Source organism: Ursus maritimus, unplaced genomic scaffold (genome assembly GCF_017311325.1).
Source record: "Ursus maritimus isolate PB19 unplaced genomic scaffold, ASM1731132v1 scaffold_9, whole genome shotgun sequence".
Lineage (NCBI taxonomy): Eukaryota > Metazoa > Chordata > Mammalia > Carnivora > Ursidae > Ursus > Ursus maritimus.
The window spans coordinates 66,136,115-66,146,193 of record NW_024427107.1 but is presented as its reverse complement, the minus strand read 5'-3'; positions in this window follow the sequence as shown (position 1 = coordinate 66,146,193).

The following is a 10,079-nucleotide window of genomic DNA, read 5'->3' as shown; positions in this document are numbered from 1 at the left end:
CTGGGGAAAAGTCAGTTCAGCATAATTCTATTGCAAATCGTGAGGATATGATGATGATAATATATAATATATACAAAAAATTTGTAACCCTATGTGGTAATGGAGGTGAACTAGATTTATGGTGGTGATCATCTTGCAGTATATACGAATTTCAAATCATTGTGTTGTGCACCTGAAACAAATGTAATGTTATATGTCCATTACGTCATAATCTAAAATATGCATTTTATGTAAAATATATAATACTAAAATATAAATATATATTTTATGTATTTAATATTTCAATTTATTATTATATTATATTAATATAGTTAATTTGATATATTTACATATATAAATGTAAAATTTATATATAAAATTCACATAATATTATATATAATTTATATAATATATTATATTTATATATATTTATATAATATTATTTATATAATTTATATAATATTATATTATATATTATATATAATTTATATAATATATTATATTTATATATATTTTATTAATACATTTAATTTAATATATTTTATATATTTATATATAAATATATACATAAAATATATATTTATATTTATTTATTTATATATTTATATTGATATAAAATGTTAGAAACAAAAAAAGTAGACACCTATTCTAACATCAGCAAGGGGAAGGGTTGGCGAGCTGGGACAGTTCTATTAAGAAAAAAAAAAGTCCTCTGAAGGTGGTGATTATTTGGTTTTTCATTGTGATCCCAGCCCTGCACAGTGTGGGGAGCCTTGAGTGTAATGCTAAGAAGTTTGACTTTTTTTTCTTTTTTCTATTGAGAAGAAATATGGTTTAACAGATGGAAAAGGGGCTGTGTAGTCATATAAGCCTTGGTTTGAAAATCACTGTAATACTCAGTATCTGGGGGAGGTTTCAAATATGTTTTATCATCCTTAGCCTCAGTTCCCTCACCGGAAAGGACAGTGGGCCACGGTGTCCAGATTATAGGTTTGTTGTGTCGGTAAAATGAGAAAATATCCAGACACTTGGAATCGCCCAGCATGAATCATGCAGATCTCGGGATTTCCACAAATAATCAAGATTACATTCCTTGCTCTCTTTCTGTTTTCCTTGCCTCTTCCTTTTTCCCTTCATTATGGGACATCATTAGAGGCAATAAAGTAAACAGAAATCTAATTAAGCAGATAATATCCTTCAAACTATTATGGAATTGGCCTAACTTGCTCCCCCAGCTCTGTTCACTCAGTTTCCCTCCCCATCACCCACCGCTAATTCCAACACTCAGCTCCAAATTCCACGTGACCCTGTGAATTTGGTGAAGACATTTCTCAGTTCAAAATAGGAGCTCTTCATGTGGGATTCAAAACCATCCACAGCCTGGTGCCTGTCTACTGCTCCAACTCAGAGATGTAAGACTATTCATTCGCTCAACAAATAGTGATAGGACATCTAGTATGAACAAGGCACTACATTAAGTGTCAAGGGATTAAACTTGATTCTGATGGGAAAAGATGGTAGAGATGTAATTTCATAGATTTAAATTTTCATTATTCCAGTTTATTTTCCAATATAAATATGCATGACTTTATAATTATTTTTAAAAACCATACCGGGCCCATATTATCCCTCTTTTATTAGTGAAGACAGAAAGGCCGAGGGAATTAAGTAAATTTCTCAAAATAAAACAGGATAAGAAAAAGCCAAGCAGAATTTGAATTATAAAATTTTAAAATGTATAGTTTTTGTCTTGGTTTCTCCTTGGCCTGTAGGTTAAAGAAAATCTTTTTTGTCTGTGTCTTCCCTAACAAGTTTTGATAAAGATTTTTATGTTTTCGGACATCTTTTCATTAAGGTGGCATTTAACCAAACATTGAAGGACATTTTTTTCTTCCCTCAATGCCCCAGTAAAGGAATTTCCTGCTTTAGCCAGAAAACATTGAATTCTACCATTGAGCAGTGTAGTTCGTACATCTTGGTAATTATTTTGTGGCCTAGAGTTTTTCTCCTTGGGAGGTTCAGAAGCATTATTTATACATGACGTTTTGAGGTTGGTAACCCTCTTCACAAATTTTCTTTCCTTCCAATGTCAAGGAAAAGAAAATCTCTTTGCATATTTTTTCCCTCAATCTCAAGAGCTCTTTCAACAAGTAATCAATTTTGACCCATTTGGGGACCACTCTATCCATTGAGAAAACCTGGTCTCTGTGACCTTGGTAACAATTGCCCCAATTTTCCCACCAGAACCAAGGAACCAAGGTCTTAATGACGTAAATCTCTTGTCAAAGTGTTCTCACTCGTGTTAGCCAGGCTGGGCAGTGGCCTAATTGTTAAGGAGCTTGTTTGCTTTGCTTTGTCTTCTTTTCTCCTTGGGCTCTAGTGCAGAGTAAGAATGTCATGCTTCTGCCAACCAAGGGCATGAATGACAAATCAAGGGATAGAAACGTGCCTTATGTTATTTTAAGGAGACTGTCCCTTTCTCCTCTAGGTCTCTCCTAAGTTGGGATCTTTTCTCATAATTCTGGCTCTGAGGGAGCACACCTGACTAACACCCAAAGCTGCTGGGTCCCCTGAGCTCAGGCTCCTTCTCTCTTTCCCTCGAGTGTTGTCTTTCCCCAGATGTTTATGACTCCACACTGTTGATTTTTGTAGGTAAGGTTTCCAGTGAGACTGTCTGCTGCATCTCTCTGCAGTGTGGGCTTGGAAGTAACCACAGAATGTGATTCTGAGGCTGTCTTCACTGAGAGTGACCACCCACCATTCTTTCCTGGAGTGACCAATCATCCAGGGTACTGTCTCTGATATGTGACCCAAGCTCCCACACCCTCTGCTTGCACCTGGAGGCAGACATCCAGGTGAAGTGATATGGCTGTATGGTCAAGTACCAAGCTATTTCTGTGGGCAAAAACAGAGCATCCCTTTGCTGGTTGCCACAGAGTTGCTTCTTCATCTGAGTCTAGGTCACTCCCAGGCGTGCAAGCTTTTTGTTGCCAATCTCAATTTTGTCATCAGACCTCCTATGGTGGTTTTCTTGGTAGTTTCCATTTTCAATTCTATGTTGGCTACTGTATGTCTTTCAGGGCGTTCTCACAGTTCCCAGTGCATGCTTTGACTCTTTCGTGGGCACCATGTTTATGGAGTTATTTATTGTTGTCATTTTCTTCATTTTGCACTTGATGCAAGGGCAGGAAGCTTGGTATATTTCAGACTTCCGTCTTACACAAACAAATTGAATATTTGCTCTCTGTATGCTCAAGAATCCATAAAAATCACCAACAAACTTTGACAGCTCTTCCACCATTTGCTTTTGTCCTCAACAAATTGGGCAGTTGAAACCACGTCTGTCTCTAGGTCTGTTTCAGGTTGATCCCCTATCTGTCACCAGAAGAGAAGCAATAATGAAACCAGTTATAGTCTCTCATTTCTGCAAGAATTTCCCCCTTTAGAAATATTCAGTCTAAAATTTAAATTTAAAGAGAGTATGTACATCCAGATTTGTTTGCTATTCACAAACCTAAGCAACCAGGCACATTCTACTAAAAGCATTCCTTAGATAAGGATTCTCCTGCTAGCAGAAGCCCTTGTTTGATTGACAAGAGGTCTAGTAGTTCTAGGTTAAAAGGCAATTAGACCAGGTCACAAGGCATCTTTCTCAATAGTGCCTCTTCCCAGTTGCCACTCCGCCACCATCTCCATAAAAGGAGTAAGTGAGTTGAGGACTTGATGCTCATCTCCTCTCTTCCCAGCAAAGAGTCAACATGAAATCAATTTTATCTCATGAGGGCCATTATCACATGCAGTTCTAACTCAGCAGGTGTAGAAAGAAACTAAGTTGTTATAGTTTTTTAAATTCTTTCCTTAAATCTTGGAAATTCAAATAAAAAGCACAGAAATAGAGCAGTTACAAGAATCATTCTTTATCTACATAGAACATATTTTTCTTTAGTTTATCTTTTTAAAAATATGTTTTGCAAAGTATCTAGTCGGCTACTCCCTCCCAACATATTATGCCATTAAATGCGTGGAATTTTAATTATTAGAATTTCACTCTTAAAAATTAAGGTTTCAGTGTTTAGTGAGTAGTACATTTACATAGAGAAAAACTGGTAATTCTCAAAGTCAGATGTAGAAAAGAGTGCCTACCTGGAACACTCTTAGAAGAATTCTAAAGTTAGTTATAAAGTTAGCATCAACCAAAAAAACCCTAGGGTTAACCAGTAATTTTGGTCATGGGCATGGATCTTACTATTTATGATCTAAGTTCTCATTAGACACAGTAATTTACACTTCAGTTGGAGTGAAGAATCTGAGAACAGTTTTCATAGAGATTGATAACATGACACTGTTTGCCTGGGACAGTTCCAATCTTTGTCTATTACCCCATGTAAGTTTTCATGGTAATTTTGGCTATCATTCACTCTCAAAGGTGTCCTATGAAGAGACTACGTGGCCTGGTTGTCCTGGTGATAGATTGCAAGAAACTTAATGGGGAGGCACTAGACTGAGGCTCCTGCTAGGAATCTGAATAACAGGTTACAGAAAACAAGATTTAAGAAGGGACCTTAGGGACAGTCAAATGTGGAGAAATACAAGGATCATTGTGGCAAAAGATAGCCTGTATGAGTCTTTAGATCCCCTCAAACTTGAGATCCTAGTTTATATCTTATTTCACTGATTGGGTTACCAAAGTCTAGAGAGTGAGAGTTTAATTGAATTACTCAGTTGCGCAGCTTGGTTTTGGCACATCTACTGATTCCCAGATCCATGTCCCTTTCACATACGGCATGCTTGCAACGCCATTTTTTACCAGTTATCTTAGGACAGCTGTGCTGGGTTGCTGAGGATCCCCCAGAAGTTTGTGTTCACCCAAACCTCACAGTATGACCTTATCTGAAACAGGGTCTTTACATATAGATGACTAACAGACGCATGCAACAATGCTCAACCTCATTCATCATCAGTGAAATGCAAATCAAAACTATAGTGAGATATCACCTTGCACCTGTCAGAAAGGCTAAAATTAACAACACAGGAAACAACAGATGTTGGTGAGGATGCTAAGAAAGGGAAACCCTCATGCACTGTTCGTGGGAATGCAAGCTGGTACAGCCACTCTGGAAAACACCTATGGAGGTTCCTCAAAAGTTAAAAATAGAACTACCCTACAATCCAGCAATAGCACTACTAGGTATTTACCCAAAGAATACAAAAATATTGATTCAAAGGAATACAGGCACCCCAATGTTTATAACAGGATTATCAACAATAGCCAACTTATGGAAAGAGCCCAAATGCCCATCGACTGATGAATGGTTAAAGAAAATGTGGTATGTATATACAACACAATATTATTCAGCCATAAAAAAAGAATGAAATCTTGCCATATGCAATGACGTGGACGGAGCTTGAGTTATTACGCTAAGTGAAATAAATCAGTCAGAGAAAGACAAATACCATGATTTCACTCATATGTGGAATTTAAGAAATGAAACAGATGAACACAGGAGGGAAAAAGAGAGAAAGGCAAACCATAAAACAGACTCTTAACTATAAAGAACAAACTGGGGTTGCTGGAGGGGAGGTAGGTGGGGGGGGTAGGCTAAGTAGGTGATGGGTATTAGGAGGGCACTTGTGATGAGTACTGGGTATTGTTAATTAACTGGAGTGTAAATAAAATTTGAAACTGAAACAAACAAACAAAAGAAATAAGGTCTTTCCAGATGGAAATAATCTCAAAATTAAATCAGCCTGAGTTTAGAGTGGATTCTCAATCTAATGACTGGTGTTCTTATACGATGAGGAGAGAACACAGAAAGACACAGACACACGGGGGAGAATGCCACGCGACACCCACGTGCAGATCAGGATGGTGTATCTACAACTGAGGAATGCCAAGAATGGCAGGCAACCAGAAATTAGGAGAAAGGCATGGAACAGACTCTCCCTCACCACCTTCAGAAGGAACCGAGCCTTTCAGCGCCTTCATTTCACACTTCCGGCCTCCTAAACTGTGAGGGAATGCATTTCTGTTGTTTTAAGCTGGCCGGGCTGTGGTGCTTATTACAGCAGCCTTAGGAAACTAATATACCAGCTCTCCCCATTCACATAGATTTCATAAGGCCATTAAATTGTAATTTTTAGAGGGCAAGGATAAGATGATGTTGGTTCATGTGTCTTTTCTATTACGGAGGAATGAATGTCAGTGGTTTTTTGATGGTATGGCTAGAAACCCAGAAAAGCCCGAATTCTGCTGCCTTAATTATCTCTCCTTTCTCCATCCCTTCTCCAGCCCCCAAAACCTCCACTCCGGCCAAAACCAATTTCTTGGAGAGCTATATATAAGGAGCCGTGGTCACATAGAAAACAAAGCACTCCTTTATTTAGTGGCATAGCACCGTGTAATTCCTAGAGCAGAGCTCAGGTAAAAATTAGACTAAAGTGTATATATCAAGTTTGGGGCTTAGGTGGGATCTTCTGGTTCCCTCCTTAGATTAAGTCTTGGGATGGAAAGAAGGCAGACAAATTATAGACTCTGACCGAAGGAACAATTCCTTCCATCTTGGAGAGGAACTAGGAATTAAGTGGAAAGAGGTAGAAGCTTCCTATCACGAAAAAGAATACAACACTGGGTTTTTTCCCCCTCTGCTCTCCAAATTGAACCAGTGTCTTGCATGTAGTGGGGGTACTCAATAAATGTCTATTGAAATAAGAAAATCAGCTCAAATGATGCACATAAATTATGTTACTGTGATCAATTTATTGGACACAGTGTTGGGAAATCTCAATGTGTTTTTATGTCTGTTTAGTCATTTAAACATACATAAAGAAATTATTAAATTATAGGTTTTTTATGGGCCCTGGATATCTAGAGATTAATGTAAAAATGGTTCATGGAGGTCAGAATCCAATGGGGATATGTATAGAAAAATAAGCAAAGAACTATGCTGCTTGTGATAAATGCCATCACATGGATACGTTCTGACTTCCACAAAAGCACAGGGGAGATATAGCTAACTCTGAATGTCAGGGGAAAGAAGATCAGGAAAAGTGATATCTGAGATGAGTCTTGAATGATAAATACAAAGTTTGATCAGAAGAATAAAGGACAGAAGGGAATACTTGAAGCACGGAGGAGAGTTTGTATAAAGTCTCATGGAGATGCAACAGGGTTGGGTAGAGAAAGGAGCCACACACAAACAGCTTAGACTTTCTGTAGCCCTGAGTGTGGGTAAACAGAAGAAATAGACAAAGTTAGAATGGCAATCAAGGGTCCTGCCACGGAGAGTCAGGAGTGGCTAAATTGCATATCTAAAACTGAAGATTCATGAGACCCATGGTGGTGGTGATGGCATCTGCAAGCAAAGGCTAAGTGAAGTCATGTCTGGCATATTCTGATGGAAGAAGATTCACTTAAAAATACAGTGTTACTGGGGCGCCTGGGTGGCACAGCGGTTAAGCGTCTGCCTTCGGCTCAGGGCGTGATCCCGGCGTAATGGGATCGAGCCCCACGTCAGGCTCCTCTGCTGTGAGCCTGCTTCTTCCTCTCCCACTCCCCCTGCTTGTGTTCCCTCTCTCGCTGGCTGTCTCTATCTCTGTCGAATAAATAAATAAAATCTTAAAAAAAAAAAAATACAGTGTTACTTACCCAGAAAGTTAATTTATAATAAATTTTTATTACAAATAAACCATACAGAAATTAATCATCTATTTTATTAACAAAATTTGTATTAAAACTAATATGTATGACTAATGTTTGAAGCACATTTAACAAAATATTATTTCTCATAAAACAGTAATCTTCCAAGGTAAGAACCATTATTGTCTCCATTTTACAGATGGGGAAACTGAGGTATGGGGAGGTTACATATCTTGCCCAAAGTGACACACCAGGTCAGGCCAGGATTCAAACTCAGACTGTTACATCAGGAGTGTGTTCATTTATACCAGTGCATTACCACTTAATTAATGACAGACCGCCAAGACAAGCGCGATGTGGGTGCCCCACAGATTTTGGGTTCAAGTAGGGCTGAAACCCAGTATATAAAATCAGGGGTGGCTCTACCAGGGCGAGAGAAGTGCTAAGTGAGAGCCACACATGAAATAGCTTGTTTTCCTCTGCCTCTACTTGTTTCGTTTTCTGCATAACCTATTCCAAATACCCTGCTCTTGTCCTAGTCCTTGTCATTTGCAGACAATTTTGTGGTAGGTAGAAAAACCTCATCTCAGTAGCCACTAAATGAACGGTTCCTGGCTTTTTCAACCAGTTTACATTGCGTAGCCTATCATCTTGATCTCATACCTTTCATAAACAAACTGCTCTAAGTGTGTGCCTCCCCCAGGAGCCGAGTCTGGCCAAGTTCTGATTGGGTGAAATCACTTGTGGCATACGGGTATCACATGCTCCGTGGAGCATATAACAGCTTTGATGTGCTGTATGTGAATCCCTGGCAAGGCATCTTTTAAGAGATTCTGCAGATGCCATACCCCCATAGGCAGCGTCTTCCCTTGTAAATGGCCAAGGCCGTCACAGAGAAATTGAGGCTGAGGTCTTGCTAAAGGCTGCTCAGCTTCAAATTTCGGCTCCACCGTGTTAACAGTTAGCTCTGACAAGTCACGAATATTCCTAAGCCTCAGTTGCCTCTTCTGAGGATGATAATTGTGCCTAGGGATTTTTGGAGGATCGAATCTAATAATGCGTGCACAATACTTACTGTAGTCCCTGGCTTTATCTAAGCACTTCACCAACATTGGTTACTCTCATCATCATTATTAGTATAAGTGGCTGAAATCCAAATACATTTATATTATGTTGATTACTAGTCTGCACTTAGGGCTGAAACAGGAACATAAAGTTGTGCGACGATGGAGTGTGTCCAATTTCCAAGTACGCCAGGGGGGTGTTGACTGTAGTCTGGTTTTCAAATCTGGATGTGCAGCGGTTGGCTCTCACATGGTGGCAAATCTTGTAGGTCAGTTTACTTAACATCTATTCCCGATTATACCCTCCTCCATCAGAGAAGGTAAGGGGACTAATACTTAATTTTCTTAGCCCAGTGTTGAGATTGAAATAGGAGTCTTCTGGAAAGAACTTCCCTTCCTAAATGAAAAGACAAAGCTCACTTAGCTCCCAGATCTTGGTTTCTTTTTTTTTTTTTTAAGATTTTATTTATTTATTCGACAGAGATAGAGACAGCCAGCAAGAGAGGGAACACAAGTAGGGGGAGTGGGAGAGGGAGAAGCAGGCTCATAGTGGAGGAGGCTGATGTGGGGCTCTATCCCAGAACTCTGGGATCACGCCCTGAGCCGAAGGCAGACGCTTAACCGCAGTGCCACCCAGGCACCCCCCAGATCTTGGTTTCTAATGCCATTCTCTAATAAAAGAGACCAGGGCTCCTGAGAGAAACAGCTTATTCTAGGATTGGAACAGGAAGAATACAAGATAAGCATGAAGAATCTTGTGCCAAAAAGTGAGGAAGTGCTCAAAACAACAAAAATGGGGGTATATCAAAGGGACACGGGAGTGAACTGAAGGAATTCCCCATAACCAAAGCTAAAACAATTTGAGCAAAAACACAAAAACAAAAACGAAAACATAAGGTAATATTGGATTATAACCCAAAGCATAAAATAAATGTCAATAAATGTATATGAACATAAATAAAGGACTGGTTATATAAATGAATGGGAGAGAGAGAGACAAATCTTTTGTGCAGAATCTAAACAATGCCATTGTGCCTTCAGCAATAGGCTTTCATTCCATAACTACGTATGCAGTATTATTCATGACAATAACGGTGTGATGCTAAGATTGGCCCCTGTCTCAGCCCAGTTCTCATGTTGAATCAGCTCCCACCCACCAATGCACAGTTGCAGACATATTTCTTTCCATACGTCCTCCCTTCATCCATGACTAGGGCTCACCCTCACCGATGCATATAGGAGACCTCAAGGACAGTGAGAGTGGTTGTTCCACAGGGTAAACCAGTCAAGGACCAAACAAAGGGTAAGGCAGACATGGGTATCTGTCCACAGGCAGTTCTATCTGTGCTTTAGGCATTAATGATGGCATCATGAGTGTAGCCCCCCAGATGGGACAAGGA